Source organism: Mus pahari, chromosome 1 (genome assembly GCF_900095145.1).
Source record: "Mus pahari chromosome 1, PAHARI_EIJ_v1.1, whole genome shotgun sequence".
In the NCBI taxonomy this organism is placed as follows: Eukaryota; Metazoa; Chordata; class Mammalia; order Rodentia; family Muridae; genus Mus; species Mus pahari.
The window spans coordinates 10,750,352-10,768,029 of record NC_034590.1 but is presented as its reverse complement, the minus strand read 5'-3'; the positions used below and the strand labels follow the sequence as shown (position 1 = coordinate 10,768,029).

The following is a 17,678-nucleotide window of genomic DNA, read 5'->3' as shown; positions in this document are numbered from 1 at the left end:
TCTTCCTTCTTGATTCTCTTGTGTTTTGGAGATTGTATCTTGGGTATTCTAGGTTTCTGGGCTAATATCCACTTATTGTGTCTTAGTCTTTTAAAAGGAAATAGCAAGAGCATCTATAGAAGATACACAGGTTCTAGTGACTCCTTAGACACAACATGGAAGGAGAAGCTGTGTAGCACTATCAGCTGGTGTGGACTTCTGAAAACTCACTTTGCATGTGTTCCTGGGCACCTTAATGGTATCTCTTCTCTTCAGCCTTCCCTAAGTCAGTTGCTCAGACATGGATTGGCCTGATCCCTTGGTTTCCCCTCCATATGGCCCCTGTGGAACCATGAGCCCGGAGGAATTTTCCTCCCTTAACTTGGCTCTTGTCGGGTGTTTTATCAAAGTGCTACAAAAGTGGGCTGGAGAAATGGCTCATTGGTTAAGAGCAGAACCCAGGTTCAATTCCAAGGGTCTCTATGGTGTCCCATAACTGTCTGTAACTCCAATTGTAGGGGATCTGAGGCCCTCCTTTGGCCTCTGTGGGCACTGCATGCACATGGTGCCGACTTTCATGCAAGCAAAACACTCACCATGTAATATAAAAATAAACAGATCTCTTTTGAAAAGTGGCACAAGGTAACTTTGTAAAAGAATCGTGTGCTTGCTTCGGCAGCACATATACTAAAATTGGAATGATGTAGAGAAGATTAGCATGGCTCCTGCACAGGGATGACACGCAAATTCAGGAAGTGGTCCATATTTTTTTCGAGTTCCTACCCTAATGCCATTTGATGATGGATTGTGGTATGGAAATATAAGTGAAATAAACCCTTTCCTCAAAAACCAAAAAGGATTTGTTTATTTTACTTTATGTGTATGAATGTTTGCCTGCATGTATGTATTCCTTGTGAATGCCAGTAGGATCCCCTGGAACTAGGGTTACAGATGGTTGTAAGTTACCATATGGGTACTAGCAACTGAGTTCTCTGCAAAAGCAACATGTGCTTTTAACCTCTGAGGCATCTCTCCAGCCCCCACACGAGTAATTTAACGTATTTGTATATTGATAGAACCATCTCAGTGGCAGATACTTCTTCATCATCTGTGTTGCAAATATTTTCTTACTTTCTAACATTCATTGTGCCAATGGACTTTTAAAGTTAATGTATTGAGTAACTTCTCCTCTTCAGACCCTATTTTAGGCCCTGGACTAAGAAATGTAGAGGCAGAAATATTAGTCAGCTAATCAATCACACAATTAAAGGACAGCCATTACTGTCCATTTCCAAGAAGGTAGATGCAGTCACCAGAGACCATGGGTGTTCAGATGTCCATGAGATGGTGAGGACTTTATTCGGGAGACAGAGAGGGTAGAGCCCCTGCAACAGAGTGGGCATGGGACGATGAAAGTAGATAACGAGGTTGTGGCTGTGTTGAGGATGAAGGAGAGGGTAGAACTTTCCATTTGTAGACCTTGGGAGATGCCCAGCAGATGCTCGCATAGTCTGATGAGGTTTGGTGGAAGTTGAGAGAGTGGAGAAGGTGCCTAGGGTTTCCTAGAAGGACAGGTGGGAGGTGGAGGAGGTAGGGAGCCGCCTGATCCTCTCTCCAAACCATCAGCTCACCCTCCTTCCCTGCTGCTTCCTGACAAGATCCATCAGCACTGCTGCTCCACATTGGTTTGCATAGAGAAACGGATGATCCCACCTGCAGATGGCTGCAGCACCCCCCCCCCCCGCCCCGAAGCACCTCACAGTCTCTAGTGGCCCCTTTCGAAGACATTGAAGCTATCAAAGAAGCATACATCCAAGCTACATTGAGATCCCTCCCAACTCCAGTCAGAATTCTCCAAGAAAGGATGTGGTGATAGAGGAACCTTATAAACAGTGGGGAGAAATATAAACTCCTTTGGTCAGTTACAGAAATCTGTAACAGGTTCCTCAAAAGTCTAAAAATAGATATGCATAGCGAGGCAGTGTAGGGAACAACCATTGGAAAAATATGTCCTGGGAGCAGACACAACCCATAATATCCCAGACTCCTGAGGGTAATTTGTGGTCAGGCACTTCTGGTAGAGACTTAAGCAAGGTCTGCTCAAACCAGCCAGGGTTGGGTATATTAAGCACAGGGAGAAATAATCTGCCCTTGAAATGACTTTTCAGGAAACCCTTCTATTTACCATCATGTTCTGTGTATGACTTGAAATTATGGAATGTATGTTTATTCCTGTACAGGTTGTTTAAACTTACATAACAGCTCATCTGTCAGTCAGGGTAAGGCTCCAACCAATCCTGACCCCAGGAATCATCTCCTCCCTCTTCCTAAACTCCTGTAAAAGATGTCCAGAAAAGAATGTAGGGCTCCTGAGTCATCTTGCCTGAGCCTGGAGAGATGGGATGGATGGATGGGTGGATGGATGGATGGATGGGATAGATGGATAGATGGATAGATGGATGGATGGATGGATGGATGGATGGATGGATGGATGAGATAGATGGATGGATGGATAGATGGATGGATGGATGGATGGATGGATGGACGGATGGAATGGATGGAATGGATGTTGTGTGGATGATGGATTGATAGATGGGGTGGATGATTTTCTTTGGAGTCAAACCTTTAGCTGTCAACTGTCCTTTGATTAACTTGCCAAGAGCTTAGAACCCTGGCAGGTCTCAGAGACCCATGGTGTTAATACTGTTGGCTTGACTGGATCTAGAATTACCAAGGAGACAAGACTCTGGTCACCTATGAAGACCACTTAGATTAGGTTAACTGAAGCTGGAAGGCCCAACTTAATAGTGGAAGTTAATTGTGGCCCATGTGCTGGAGTTAAAGAAAAAGGAGAAAGTGAGTTGAGAAAGAGCACTCAGTTCCCCCTGCTTCCTGACTGTGGATGAATGTGGTTCGCTGTTGCAGGTTCTTCATCATGACCTCCCGCCATGTTGGACTGTACCCTAGTTACTCCTGCAGGGTAGTTTGTTGTTGGAACCATAAGATGAGTAACCAAGCCACCTGGGAACACCATGACCCAACTATCCTGTCTCAGACATGTGCCTGAAGGAACAGAAGGCACGTGACACCAGAGAGGTGTGAGCACTCATGCCGATTGCTGTACAACCTACCAAAGTCAAGTCATAGAGCCTAAGTGCTCAAGGGCTGGTGCAGAAGATGCAGCATAAATATAAACAGAATTTTATTCAGCCACAAAGAAGAAGGCAATCATGTCATTTTATTTTTCAGGAAAATAGTTGGAGCCGGAAATCATGATGTTGAACAAAATAAGCTAGACTCGGGGAGACTTGTGCTTTCCCTCATATTTAGAGTCCAGCTTTAGAAGAAAAAAAAATAAAACAGAGACAAGGCATAGAAGTGGAAGGGAAGCTACTGTGGAAGAGTGAGGGCTCAATGGGGGGGAGAGGCATAAGGAGAATGGGGTGAGCAAGTACACAGCGTACATGAGCAAAAATGTCGCTTGAAAGTCACTGTCTTATCCTTGTGACTTATACTCATATATAGCCATATATATATTTATGACTATACACTAGTAAAATCCTGCAGCTGGAGAGATGGTTCAGTGGTTGAGAGTGCTTGCTATGGAAGAGTTCTGATCCCAGTATCCCTGGAACAAGCCTGCTGCAGTCCGCCTCACATCCGTAACCCCAGAGGCAGGGGGATGGATCACTGGGGCTTGTTGGCTGCTGCCCAGCTGGGCAATGCAAGCTCCAGGTTCAGAGAGAGAGACTCTGCCTGGCTCTCCCGGTGAGCACAGGCTCAGGCCCTTGTGCCTAGACCCCTTATACACATGCGCACACAAAAATACGTGCCCACCCAAAGTTAATTTTTATAAATAACTTTTAAAATTTAAAAACAAACAAGCGCTAGGCAGCTGGGAAACCAGGTTGGGCATGCTGACCAGCAGAAGTGGACTTGAGATAAGATTAGGAGTGTGTTGGGGACAGAGGCTGCTTGTTCTGGAGATGACATTGTGGGAGGGTGAGGCCAAGCGGGGCGTGGCCAAACCTGGACAGCACAGCAAATCTGTGCTGACAGAAGTTATGAGGCATGGTCCCACAGTGAAGGCAACTGAACATGAAGGATATAAGCCAAGATGGAGGAAACAGATTTGTCTCTCTTAACAACCTGGGCTCAGGAAAGAGAGGTGAGACCTTGTGGTTTCATAGAGGTTTTTTTTTTTAATCCTAGTATGAGACTAGGGAATGCACCTGCTTCTTGCTGGTTCACATGGTGACCTCTAGGCCCTGGGTGACCTAGTGTGGCAACCTGTCTGTGAGGGGGTTCACTACAACTTGCCCAATCCTTGTGGGTGGGTTGGATCTGCTGTGGAGTTCTGGGCCTTCTAAGGGGAATCCATGGACCAAGGACAGTACAGTCTTTAGCAGGGAATTCCAACATGGACACCAAAATACTAATTTTCACAGGCCCTGCCTTGGAAGTACCTCTGTGGGTGAATAAAGCCCTAACCAGGCACTGGCTTTAGCCCCATTTGAACCTGAGGTCCCAGCTCCAAAGATGTGCCTTTCCGATTGCTGAGGGAATACTGGGACGCTAAGGTCTTCCATCTCCTTGTTCTCCCCCTTTTCCCCCTCTTGCCCCCACCCCCTCTCTCTTCCCCTTTCTTTCTATCCCAGGGTGATCTTTAAAATCCCAGAATATGGCAAGATGCCTCTAACAAGGGGAGAGAGAATTAAGCCAAATTAATTACAGCAAAATAAGAGGAATTAGGCTCCATTTAAGCAGGTAGCAGAAAAGCCCGCGCTGCTCTCTCTCCCTCCTAGAAGGAGCCCGCTTCAGCTGCTTGGAGCCAAATGGAAGAGCGACATGGCTGTGCTGGCTCAGAGCAGCCCACCTCCCTCGTTTGCCATCTTCTCCTGGATGGGGATTATGGGTTTGCAGGCGGCTGACCATGGTTGAATTTTATCATTATTAAGGCTCAGTGCTAGCCTCCTCCTCCTATTTCCTTCCCATTTAAAGTTTCAGGGATAATAAATTCTTTTGATTTAGCAATTACAGAAGAGCAGAATTAGTCAATCGCAGCCTTTGAGAACTTAGGAGAATGGGGACCTGGTGGGTTTTTGTGGAGATGGGCAAGCACAGGCTTGCCACCCAAGGATCTGGGGGAAATGGTGCTTTAAATCTGAAACTGGATGAGCTTTCTTTGGGGGCCATAACACTAACTCTTGCTTCTCTGTGTAAACAAAAAATTAGTTATGTTTGTGGGTGACATGCTCTTGAAGTCAATTGTGCTAAGCCACTGTGCTGAAGTACATCCTACAGACTCCTCTAGGGCCGTGCTTTCCCGTCTACAACACTGAGTTGGCCAGGAATAAGAATAAACAATAGGAGTTTTATATCATTTCATTCATCTTTTCCTGGTGTTACATTTGCAAAGTGCAATATAGTTTCAGAAAACACAGTGCTATAATCAATCCATGACACAAAATGATGTGTGTGTGTCTTAGTCAGGGTTTCTATTCCTGCACAAACATCATGACCAAGAAGCAAGTTGGGGAGGAAAGGGTTTATTCGGCTTACTTTTCCATACTGCTGTTGATCACCAAAGGATGCAGGACTGGAACTCAAGCAGGTCAGAAAGCAGGAGCTGGTACAGAAGCCATGGAGGGATGTTCTTTACTGGCTTGCCTCCCCTGGCTTGCTCAGTCCACTCTCTTATAGAACCCAAGACTACCAGCCCAGAGATGGCACCACCCACAAGGGGCCCTCCCCCCTTGATCACTAATTGAGAAAATGCCTTACAGCTGGATCTCATGGAGGCATTTCCCCAACTGAAGCTCCTTTCTCTGTGATAACTCCAGCTGTGTCAAGTTGACACAAAGCTATCCAGTACAGTGTGTTTGTGTGTATATGTATGTTTATGTGTGTGTGTGTGTGTGTGTGTGTGTATGTGTGTGTGTGTGTGTGTGAAAGAAAGATGTGGGGAGGGGTGACAGGTGCTTTGTAAGGGATACCAAAGCAAAGGCCAGCCTAAGATGTGTGTTCTTTTTGAGTTGGTAGAGGTCTGAGCAAATGTGTAGCATCACTTGACCACGGCCACCTCCCAGGGCCACCAAGGACCCTCATAGCACAAGTTTCGAGGCATGGTCACTGCCCAGTTCTTCGCCAGTACTTCTTTGGGCTGCCTGGAGGCTTGGCTCCCAGAATGTTGTCTCTGCTGGGAAGACATGGCTAGAGCACAGAGCATCAGTGCATGGGAGCGCTGTCCGGAGAGTGAGGTCTGAAGGGACCAGGGCAGGGGCTCTAGCAGCTTCTGTGGTATAGGAAACAGCATGGTCTGTTAAAGTACCAATGAGATGAAGAAGAGGGGCACCTGAGCTGGCACCCTGGATTCTCAGCTTTACCTCAAATCACTCAGCAAACAATGAGCCCTTTGCCTGCCAGGCTTGCCTGCTGGGGGTGAGAACACAGTGGCCCTTGAGAGCTTGAGGGTAGAGGTCTCAGGAGCCAGAGCCACTTCCCTCTCCCAGACTGATGTGCAGAACAGAGAAAGTTTCTAACCAATAGTGTGGCCACAGCTCTGCCATCTGTCCATCATGCTTCTCGGCTCCAGGTGCAGGTCCACACGTATGAATGTGCACATGCATGTGGACACAGGCACGAATGAAACACAGATGAAGTCAGGAGAGAGCCAGATGAGCACAGTTCTCTGCTCTTCTTCCTGACCCAGCTTGCCCCAGCTGGAAACCGCTCTTGCCCTCAGGTCTTCTTTATAGGACGGCTGCAATCACTTCCAAATGATGAGCCAAAACCTCTCTCACTTAAGGTGTTTCCTGTCATGTATTTAGTTATAGCACTGATTGAAACAGCTACTGACAGTGACTGGAGAGATGGCTCAGAGGTTAAGAGCACTGACTGTACTTCCAGAGGTCCTGAGTTCAATTCCCAGCCACCATGTGATGGCTCACAACCATCTGTAATGGGATCTGATGCTCTCTTCTGGTGTGTCTGAAGATGGCTAAAGTGTACTCATGTACATTAAATCAATTAATCAATCAATCTTAAAAAAAAAAAAAAAACCCAACTAACAACCTATGTCAGTTTTCTTAGGCATTTGTCACAGACTGAAAGCCAGTTTACACACAGCCATAGTTGACCTGGATTATGGTTGGTAAACTCGTGCTCATTGGGTGCTGTGTTGCCAAAACTGGACTTCTAAGGAGCTGAGTGTACACCAATCTGTCCAGCTTAGTGCAGGGCCTGTGCTCATTAAACACCACAAACACTCAATTTTATCAGAGAATGTGTACAAGCTCTGTGTGTCCCCATATGATCTTATGGGTATGCATGTGAGTGTATACATGTGCAGGTGAGTGTGAATGTCTGTGTGCACATGTACCTGTGCAGATATAGCACACACACACACACACACACACACACACACACTGAACCGAATGTTGGTGTCTTCCAGATTCATATGCAGAAACTCTGCCTCCCAGAGCAATGGTGTTTGGGGGCGGAGCCCATGGCAGGTAACTGACCTTAGGAGAGATTGTGATCATTGGCATGAGTCCTTTATAACAATAAGAACAGATCCAAGAACAGGGTCACTGTCCCTGAAATGTGAAGACATAACAAGAAAGCATTCATCTATGTCTTAGTTACTGTTCTATTGCTGTGACAAAACAACACGAACAAGGCGACTTCTAAGAGACGGTATTTAATAGGGCTTAAGGTTTCAGAGGGTTGGCATCCATGATGGCAGAGCAATGGCATGATGGTAGGGACAGCAGAGAGCTCACATTCTCAAACTTCAAGTGGGAGGAGGAAGAGCACAGTGGGAACGATGTCTTTTGAAATGTCAAAGCCTGTCCTCAATGACATACTTCTTCCAACAAGGCTACACCTCCGAATCCTTCCAGAAGAGTTCCATCAACTAGGGAATAAGTCTTAATATATGAGCCTCTGGGGGTCATTCTGTGAGGAGCCCTCTCAGACAGCTGGCATCTAGGTCTGTCAGAACTTTGATATTGGACTTTTTGTTTTTCAGAACTGTGAGGAATAGGTATGCCTGAGCCCCAGTCTACAGGGTTTTGTGATGGCAGCTTGACTGACTAAGATGCTGGGACATACGATATGGTATGTGTGTGTTTGATGAGAGAGTGGGTGGATGGCTGTGTGGATATTTGGGTGCCTGTGTGTTGACATTGCTTCCCAGAGCCCAGATGCTTCAAAGGATCTTCCCAGGCTGTGGAATCTGAGTTTTCTGGGCTGGCTCAGGATGGAGGTAGGACCATGTGGCCTCCTGGAAGAAAAGTAGATGGAGTTTCTAGGGAGCCAGTAGGAGCTGTTTCAAGCCCAGTATACAACCTGGGTTGGCCTGAGTGCTTCGAGGGAACAAAGAAGCAGGGACTCTGTTTGGACTCATGTAGATCCTGCTGACAGGGCCACCCTTGGGGTCCCTTCTGGGACACCTCCAGCATTCTACTCAGATGCCAGACACCTTGCCCTTGGGTAGCTGGTGGATGCTCGTGTATTAGGGACAGAGAGCCTAGTGATGGGAAGTTGCTCCAAACAGGAGCCTGGATGGAGAGTCACAGTTGCATCTCTCTGGCAAACTAGGTTTCTGAGAAGGCTCTAGAAACTGTGTGCACATGGGTAGAGCATGGGGCTTTTCAGCTTGCCTGCTTCTGAAGGGAAACTGAATACATGTGGTGTCTGGGCACCAGATGAGGTCCTGTTTGTTTGTTTGTTTGCTCAAGGAACAGCGGTAAGGGTGGGCTACAAGAGCTGTCAATAGCTTGCTCTTATCTGAGACACAAAGGGTTATATGCCATGGGAAGGAATGGATAGAGCAGAGTGTAGACGTTTCTCTCCTGGTCAGGGTCAGCAATCATGTTAGCTTTCTATCCGATGCCCTCATATCCAGTGGCAGCCACATCCTTGATTTAGACAGCAAGCAACTAGCTTGAGCACCCTTAGGTTTTGATAATAACATCCCATAGCTAATAGGGTTGCAGGAAGACCTGCAGAGAAGATCCTAGCCTCAGGGTAGACTCGACTCCCTTACAAGCAGGTGGATCCCGGTCATCTGTTACTTTGAGTACTGGCTGGCCCTTCCTAGAAGGTCACAGCTGTTCCTGGAAGCTTGCCCACCAGCCTGATCTGACAGGTCAACCTCGAGTCAGGCCACACCAGAGTCATTTGGCACCAGATGTGTGGAAGAGCAAAAGGCCCAGGTTTGTGAGGCAAGAATTCACCTGGCACCAGGACCACCAGGTATATCCCCGAGCCGTGAACCTCTAGAAGGCATCTGTTGGGTAACACGTGCCCCAATCAGACACTTTATTTAACACACAGCAGGCAGACACCCTAGGGAAACTAGCACTGTCACGACTCAACCTCTCAGAGATGCCATGGCAATTTAAAAAAAGTATAAGTTCTGCACACTTTTTGTCACATCTCCGATGTCCTTCCGCCCACAGAAGCTGTCAAATAAAAATTAATTTTGCTTTAAAAAAACACCGTGCATATTTTTGACACTCGGTGTCTGTTCATTTGCATGGGACACGTTCTTCCATAATGAATCATCGTAACGCTTAAATTAAACACAGTAAAAGAATGGTTAATGCCATAGCACGCTGACAGTTTAACCTGGCCAATATTTTTATTGCCTTGTACAATAAACCTAACAGAGCACAACTTGCTTTTGACTGGTGGAAAATCGGTTATGAACCGCCGGGGAACGGCCAATTTTTCAAACGCAGCCATTCAGTCATACCAGGGCCACTAAGACTTTTTTTTCCCCTTATACACTATTGCTGTTATAATCTTTTGAGGACATTTTATCACAGCAATAACCACCTCAGAATCGGCCTTTACTGCAGTTAACGACTGGACAGCTGGAGCTGTTACCGGCCTTGGCTTTGCCCCTGGCTATTAGCTAACAAACCAGTTGTTATCTGCAGGTAGCAACCAATTTCTTGAGGAATTTTCTTGATAAAGTGACTCACTGGATGTAATTTCCTTTCCCTTCCTATCCTATCAGCAGGCAGCTCAAGGGTCTGGTGGTAAGAAACGAAGAGGCTGGTGGCTCCCTAAGCTCCCTAGCTCCCAGGTGGGAGACCCCTAAGTCCCCGCCCTCTGGGAGCCACTCCCATGGATGATGGGGAGATCTCTCTGTTGAGGAAGCCAAACAAAGAAGGGATCTTAGTGTCTGTGAGATGCTGAGCCCTTGTGAGGCAGATCTATGCTTCCAGAAACCCGTGGGAGTTGAAGATGAAGCACAAACCAGGAAGGGAATCCCAGGCACAGAGCCAAGCACGTTGCGCATGCCTCTAACTCAGCACTCTTTTTAGGTAGAGGCAAGAGGATTAGTAATTCAGCTCTTTTTGAACTACATCACGAGTTCTAGGTCAGCCCAAGCTGATAGTAAAGGCTCTCAAAGGTCAAAGCAACGAATGAATAAATAATAGTTGGTAAGTTATTCAGGCACGGAGAGTTGACGTTACTCCGCATGGGACAGATTTCTTTCTTTCTTTCTTTCTTTCTTTCTTTCTTTCTTTCTTTCTTTCTTTCTTTCTTTCTTTCTTTTTTTTAACGTACCTTCCTTCTTTTGTGCAACATTTTTGATCACTCATGGAACATGTGTGTTTTTAAAAAGAATTTAAGTGTGTGTGTGTGTGTGTGTGTGTGTGTGTGTGTGTGTGTTGGCCAATTAGCAGAGGTCAGAGGATAATTTTGTGGCGTCTATTTTCTCATCCATCATACGAGTCCTGGGAATGAAACTCAGGCCATCAGATTTGACCCACAAGCACTTTTTACTGGCTGAGCACTTCTTCAGCTCAACATGGGAGTATTTTCAATGGGTAATTACAGAAAGGAAATTTATTTCTTTTTCACAATGAACATTATTCTTTCTTTCTTTCTTTCTTTCTTTCTTTCTTTCTTTCTTTCTTTCTTCCTTCCTTCCTTCCTTTCTCTTTCTTTCTTTCTTTCTTTCTTTCTTTCTTTCTTTCTTTCTTTCTTTTTTTCTTTCTTTCTTTCTTTTTTTCTTTTTCTCTCTCTCTTTAAGGACAAGATCAGCAAATGTAGGCTCCAGCACCTGTGCTAAGTCATGTTCAGGATCAGGGAGCATCATGATGAGTAAAGTTCAAAGTCGGAGTGTGGATACAGAAAGCCAAACTCAGCCAAGCTGCTTGGGAAGAGAAAGCCCACCCTCAGTGCCCTCAGCCCCCTGCACATCCTTCTGCCTCTCCTTGCTCCAGAGAAGGGCGGCGTCCTGCTTCAGCTGTGGCTGTCTGAGTAGCCTGGTCCTCTGTGAAGCAGATGGGTGCTTCAGCCCCAGAGAAGAAGCAGGCTTGCTCTCTCCTGCTCCCAGCAATCTGACGTTCTGCAGGTTGATCAGTGTTTACTGTGTGAGATTAGGATTCCTGAAATCACAGTGCTGATTACACTAACTTTACACGTGCGTCTTTAACAAGCAGGGCAAAACAAAAAATTAATGTTCTTAAAAGTGAAGTAAGATGTTTTTTTTTTTTTTCCCTCCAGCCTGAAGAGAAGACCAATTAAAATCACTTCAAAAAAATTTTAAATGCGTTTTAATTTGACAGAGTGGAATTCTTTTAAGAATGTGAGTTCTGCTAAATATTTGGAATCACCGTAATATCATGCTTACAGAAAACCCACACTGCTTGTAAATTAAATAAGTAAATTTAAAAGAAACCTTGAATTGACTTTTAAATGCTCTTTTAGGTGACTCCCCGGGGTGGGAGGGTAAGGTCTAAGTTTTGCAGATCACGTTGGGCGAGCCAGAGGGTAAACCATGTATGATAGCCATTCTTGGTTGTCAACTTGACTACAGATAGAAGGAACTAAAAACCCAAGTGGCTGGGCACACCCGTGAGGGGTTTTTAGCTGATTGGATATTTTGAGGTGGGAAGACCCATCTTAAATCTAGATCACTCAGGGTTGGAAGACCCACCCTAAATCTGGGCCATACCTTCTCATGGTAGCCTATATAAAAGACATGGAAGAAGGAAGCTGTTTGCCTGCTAGCTTTTGCTGTTACCAGTGAGTCCATCTCTTCAGTGGCTTTACAGCCTACTTCTTCTTCAGTATCCCAGTGTACATTGAAGACCAGTGGGTATCAGCCCTCCTGGACTCTTGAACTTTCTGTTGGGAGACAGACACTGTTGGACTAGCTGGACCACATTCTGTATATGGTCCACACACACACACACACACACACACACACACACACACACACACACACGCGCGCGCACGTGTGTGTGTGTGTGTGTGTGTGTGTGTGTGTGCACATCTTATCAGTTCTGTTACTTTAGAGAAGCCTGAACACCACATTTCCAGGGATTCTCAGATTCTGATTCTGCCCTGGACTAAAGAGAATTTGTGATTTTAAATCATTGAGAATTTCATAAACCCCACTCTTTAACCTTTTGTAAATGACAAAAAGTGCATCCCATTTTTTAACACTTCTGGCCATTCTTCACTCTCCTGGCTCATAAAGCTCATCTTTTCCAAATTTAAGCACTTAAAAAAAAAAACCCAAACATGAAGTGCTTCAATAAATTTAAATTGGCATATGCTGTGCATATCAATGGGAAATAACTCCAGCATTAGAGACTGCCAGTGGCAAGCTAGGGTGAGCAAGTGGGAACCTTCATTGCCAGAGGATTGATTTTTAATGACTTCCTATTGATCGGGTACCTTTTAAACCTGATGGCCTCAGGTTGATCTTGCCTATCTATCACACAGGATCTTTGACCTGCTTGCTCTATCCAGGGCATGTGGGAGGTTGCTCTCTCTTCTTTTCTAAGATGGTCTCCTCAGAGGATGCTGGTTGGGATATGGAAGGTGCCAGGCATGAACACTGACTGAATGGACCACACTCTAGAATAGCAGAATGTGGCTCAAGATTCTAGCAGGTGTATCTAACAGCATCCGACTGAGAAGAAATTTACTGTAGCCAAAAGTCTTTCAGTGGACCAGGGGAGGCTGAGCTCAGGGACCACTCTCTTCCTCTCGCGCTCCTCTTCCCTCATCTCCCCTGCCTTGAGTTTTAGCAGAGACACTGTCAGGTGATGCTTTGAGTACTCAGTAGCTCCTGCCAAAGCTATGATTGCATTCTCACGGTTCCTGGACCACTAGAGAGGGATATTGTCATGGTACTGCAAAGGAGGCTCAGGTGTGTAAACTCACTGAGCTAACTTTGGTAACAGGCTCCCCTCTGAGCAAGACTCCAGGGTCAGGGGAATGTGAAGTTCTGATTGGACACAATTCCACTTCCAGAGGCAAGACTAGAGTGCAGTCCCAAGTATTTGAGTGAGAAGTGGATGAGGGGACAGTAGGGGTCTTGTTCTGAGACATGAAAGTACTAAGGTGTATGATGCCTTTGATTCTGTCTGTTGGATGAAAGAGTAGGTCAAAAATCACTTGAAATTCTGAGTGAGGGCCAGAGCAAAGCCCTCATCCAGCTACCCATGATGAAAGTAAGGAAATTGCACAGCACATACTCCTTGGCTGATGTGGAAGTCCGTATTAGAAGAAATCTAACCTAAAATACATGGAGCATTGACTATAGTTGGGTAGGATGCTAGTTGGATTTTTAATACTGTGATAAAATACCAGAGACTGTAAACTTACAAGGAAGAAAGATTTATTATTCTCTAATGGTTGAGGTTTCATTTTATAGTTACTCAGCACAGTTAGCTCTGGTGTATGGTGACCTAGTATATTATAAAGCAGGCATGGTGGATACCTGTGCACCTCATAACAGGCTAGAATCAGGATGAAGAAGAGAAGGAGACAAGAGTGCCACTTATCCCTTTCAGGGGCATGTCTCCTGTGCTTGTTAGCTTTTGCTCTCCACCCTGAGAAGTTATGGTGGTTTGAATATGCTTGGCCCATAGGGAGTGGTACTGTTAGGAGGTGTGGCCTTGTTGGAGAAAGTATGTCATTCTGGGGATGAGCTTTGAGGTCTCATCTATATGCTCAAGCCTGGCCAGAGACAGTCTCTCCTGGCTGCAGTTGGATTAAGATGTAGAACTTCTCCAGCACCATGTCTGCCTGGATGCTGCTATGCTTCCTGCCCTGATGATAATGGACTGGACCTCTGAACCTGCAAGCCAGCCCCAATGAAATGTTGTCCCTTACAACAGTTGCCTTGAACATGGTGTCTCTTCTGAGCAATGCAAACCCTAACAAAAACAGAAGGTAGTCCTGGTGACATAAGAGAGCAGGCTGAGCAAGCATCAAGCACCCTTCCTCTATGACTTCTGCCTCAGCTCCTGCCTCCAAGGTTCCTGCCCTGTTATGATCAGGGAGCTGTAAGGTGGGAAAGAAAAATCTTGGGGGTTGGGGATTTCACTCAGTGTTAGAGTGATTGCCTAGCAAGCCCAAGGCCCTGGTTTAGTCCTCAGTTCTGAGAAACCCCAAACAAAAGTAAACAGCAGCAGCAACGACACACACACACACACACACACACACACACACACACACACACACACACACCAAAAACCAACAACGGAACTGACACACAGCCAGTGGAGGCATGGTGGCACACAGCATTAATCCCAGCACTCAGAAGGCACAGGCAAGCTGAGCTCTGTGAGTTTGAGGCCAGCCTGGTCTACAAAGAGTTCTAGGACACCCAGGACTGTTACACAAAGAAACCATGGTTTTTTTTTAAAAAAAAAAAAAAATCGATCAAAACAAAACAAAAAGGAAGGAAGGAAGAGAGAGAGAGAGAGAGAGAGAGAGAGAGAGAGAGAGAGAAGAAAGAAAGAAAGAAAGAAAGGAAGGAAGAAAGAAAGGAGAAAGAAAGAAAGAAAAATCTTCTCTTGCCTGAGTTGTTATTGGTCATGATAATTATCATGGCAACGGAAAGCAGACTAGAGCACCCCCGATGACCTAACTTCCTCCCAATAGGCTTCACCTACTAAAGGCTCCATCATCTCACAGTAATGCTATTGTCTAGGGGAACAAACCTTTTGCACATGGTCTTTGGGGGATGTTCCAGATCCAGGGTGCTGTAGAAGCCGGGCAGAAGGAACAGAGTGATGGAATATGGCAAAGCATTCGGTGTGGCTGTCACATGTGGTGATTTGGGAAATGGGACACAAAAACACAGCTCCTGAGGGTAGTGTGGAGGAGGGGATGACCGTGCCTGCTGGCTGCATTTGGCAAGGCGCGCGAGAGAAAGATGAACTTAACAACAGTTATTTCATTCACAAGTAGGAAGGAAAAGGGCAGCACTTCCACAACCTAAAAGGTTCCAAGAAGCAATTGGAAAGACAAATTTAGGAAACACTTTTGATAACAAAGGCTGATGGAAAACTTAGCCTCACAGAAACAGAGTGAAGGGCCCAGCTGATGGGCTGTTTCAAACCTCAGGTGGTTTGAAAGGTTTCAGAGTGGAGGCTAAGGGATGGTGTGGGGTCCCTGGAATACTTTCAAATGATCAAGACCATAAGCGGTGGTGGCACACGCCTTTAATCCCAGCACTTGGGAGGCAGAGGCAGGCGGATTTCTGAGTTTGAGGCCAGCCTGGTCTACAGAGTGAGTTCCAGGACAGCCAAGGCTATACAGAGAAACCCTGTCTCAAAAAAAAAAAAATATTATTTATGCAAATGTGTGTGCTTACATGGGCTTATTTGTGTCATATGTGTGTCGTACCTGCGGAAACCAGTACAGGGCATCGGCCCCTGGGTATGCAACTACAGATGACTGTGAGAGGCCGTGTGTGTGGATTGGGAACTGAATCTAGGTTCTTTGCAAGAGCAGCAAGTATTCTTAACCACACAATAGACTCTTAACCACAGAGTCTTCATCTCTGCTCAAAACTCAGTGAAGGCGTGGGGTATCTGGAATTCTTTCAATTGATCACAAATCTAAATGGAAGAGACAAATAAGGTGAGTTCTCCCCGCCCCCCATATAATACATGTTGTGCATTTCTTTTATTTTATTTTATTTTATTTTATTTTATTTTTTTGGTTTTGTTTTTTGTTTTTTGTTTTTGTCAACTTAATCCAAACTAGAGGAACCCTCAACTAAAGAATTGCCTCCACCAGATAGGCCCCTCGAGCATGTGTGCTGGGCTTTCTATTGCTGAATGATTGATGTGGGACGGCCCAGGTCACCAGGTACAGTGCCGCCCCTGGGCAGTTGGTCCCGAGTTGTGTAAGAAAGCAGGCTAAGCAAGCCATGAGGAGCAAGCCTGAAAACAGTGTTCCTCCACGGCCTCTGCTTCAGTTCCTGCCTCCAGATTCCTGCCGTGAGTTCTTTCCCCCAGCTTCTCGAAGTGATGGACAGTGACATAAAACTGTGAACCAAATAAACCCTTGCCTCCTCCAACTCTCTTTGAGTCATGGTCTTTATCACAGCAATGGAAAGCAAATCAAGGACGAGGCTCAAGGCGTGTATTATGAACATAAGGGGAGGTGTGCTGCGCTGGGAAAAGTGACCCTCCGCACAATAGGGACGTAAACAGACAGCTCAGAGGTAGTCGCTGCTGTATCCACCACAGAGACGAAGCTGCAGGATGACCCCCTAGCCCCAGGTCTCGAGAGAAACAGGAGATGAGCTTGCTTAGCTATGGGGAAAGCCACCAGGCCCCGGAGGCAAGAGCATGGTGGAGTAATAGAGATGTCGATGGAGGTTGCACGAGGGCTGGAGGAGCAAGACGAAGTCCCGGGTGCCTCATGGGAACCCAAATATCTCGGCGAGAGGTTTTTCTCCACTGCGTAGAAAGATAGGGGGACTCTTGAGAGTTTCCTTTGTGTTTCCCAGAGGAGGGAAACAACTCTGCAAAAAGGCTACGAGGCTATCTACACACAGGCTGGTCCTTTGCATCTCTCCTTCGGAACAAAAGTCTTATTTTGCAGAGGAACGGGCATGAAAAAACCTGCACTTAAAGACACTAGGAAAATCTACCGCAGCAGGGATGAAACGGCAGGAAAAAAAAATCCTCTAGCTCAGGGGAAATAGCTGGAAAGGCACTCATATCAGAACCTGTAAACAGGGCCTTTAGAACCTGTTCCTGCTCAGTTATAATAAAGATATCTGAAGTCCCTTGTACCCTGGGGACGCCATTACGACAAGCAGTTTTGAAGTTAGCCTACTTTCCAACGAGAAGAGACACACACCTAAACCCTACTTTATAGCCCAGCAGAAAGAAAGAAAGGAAGGAAGGAAGGAAGGAAGGAAGGAAGGAAGAAAGAAAGAAAGAAAGAAAGAAAGAAAAAAAGAAAGAAAGAAAGAAAGAAAGAAAGAAAGAAAGAAAGAAAGAAAGGTGTGTCCACGTCTACCTCAGACAGGGTCCATCCAGGGTGCCAGTCCACAAATAAGGATGGCACACAGAAAGGAAGAGTGACGACCACACAAGTGGATATTTAAAGACCATAACAGAAAAGGTGCACAGAGCATAAGATCTAAGGGATCATTGCTGGAAAGGGTGGGAGCTCTAAGAAAGAAGCAGGAAGGGGCTCTAAGGGAAAAAAAAAAACAAACCAAAAAAAAAAAAAAAAAAAAAAAAAAAAAACAGGAGAGGGGTGGGAACTCTAAGAAGAAAGCAAATGGCAGTTCTTAGAAGGAGTGCAACCATACATGAAGATTGTTATAGGCTCGTGAGGGACCAGGAAACCTCAGCAGAGTGAACTTAAAGACAGGTCAGTGGGGCTGGAGAGATGGCTCAGAG

At 45.8% G+C, this 17,678-nt stretch overlaps 1 non-coding gene across 1 annotated transcript; it reads left to right on the top strand.

Annotated features, from left to right (window-relative positions):
• The first annotated feature begins 642 nt into the window (after positions 1-642).
• LOC115063059 lies at positions 643-749 on the top strand. The gene has a single exon (XR_003842940.1). It is a non-coding gene; the product is annotated as a U6 spliceosomal RNA (small nuclear RNA).
• The last annotated feature ends 16,929 nt before the right edge of the window (positions 750-17,678 follow it).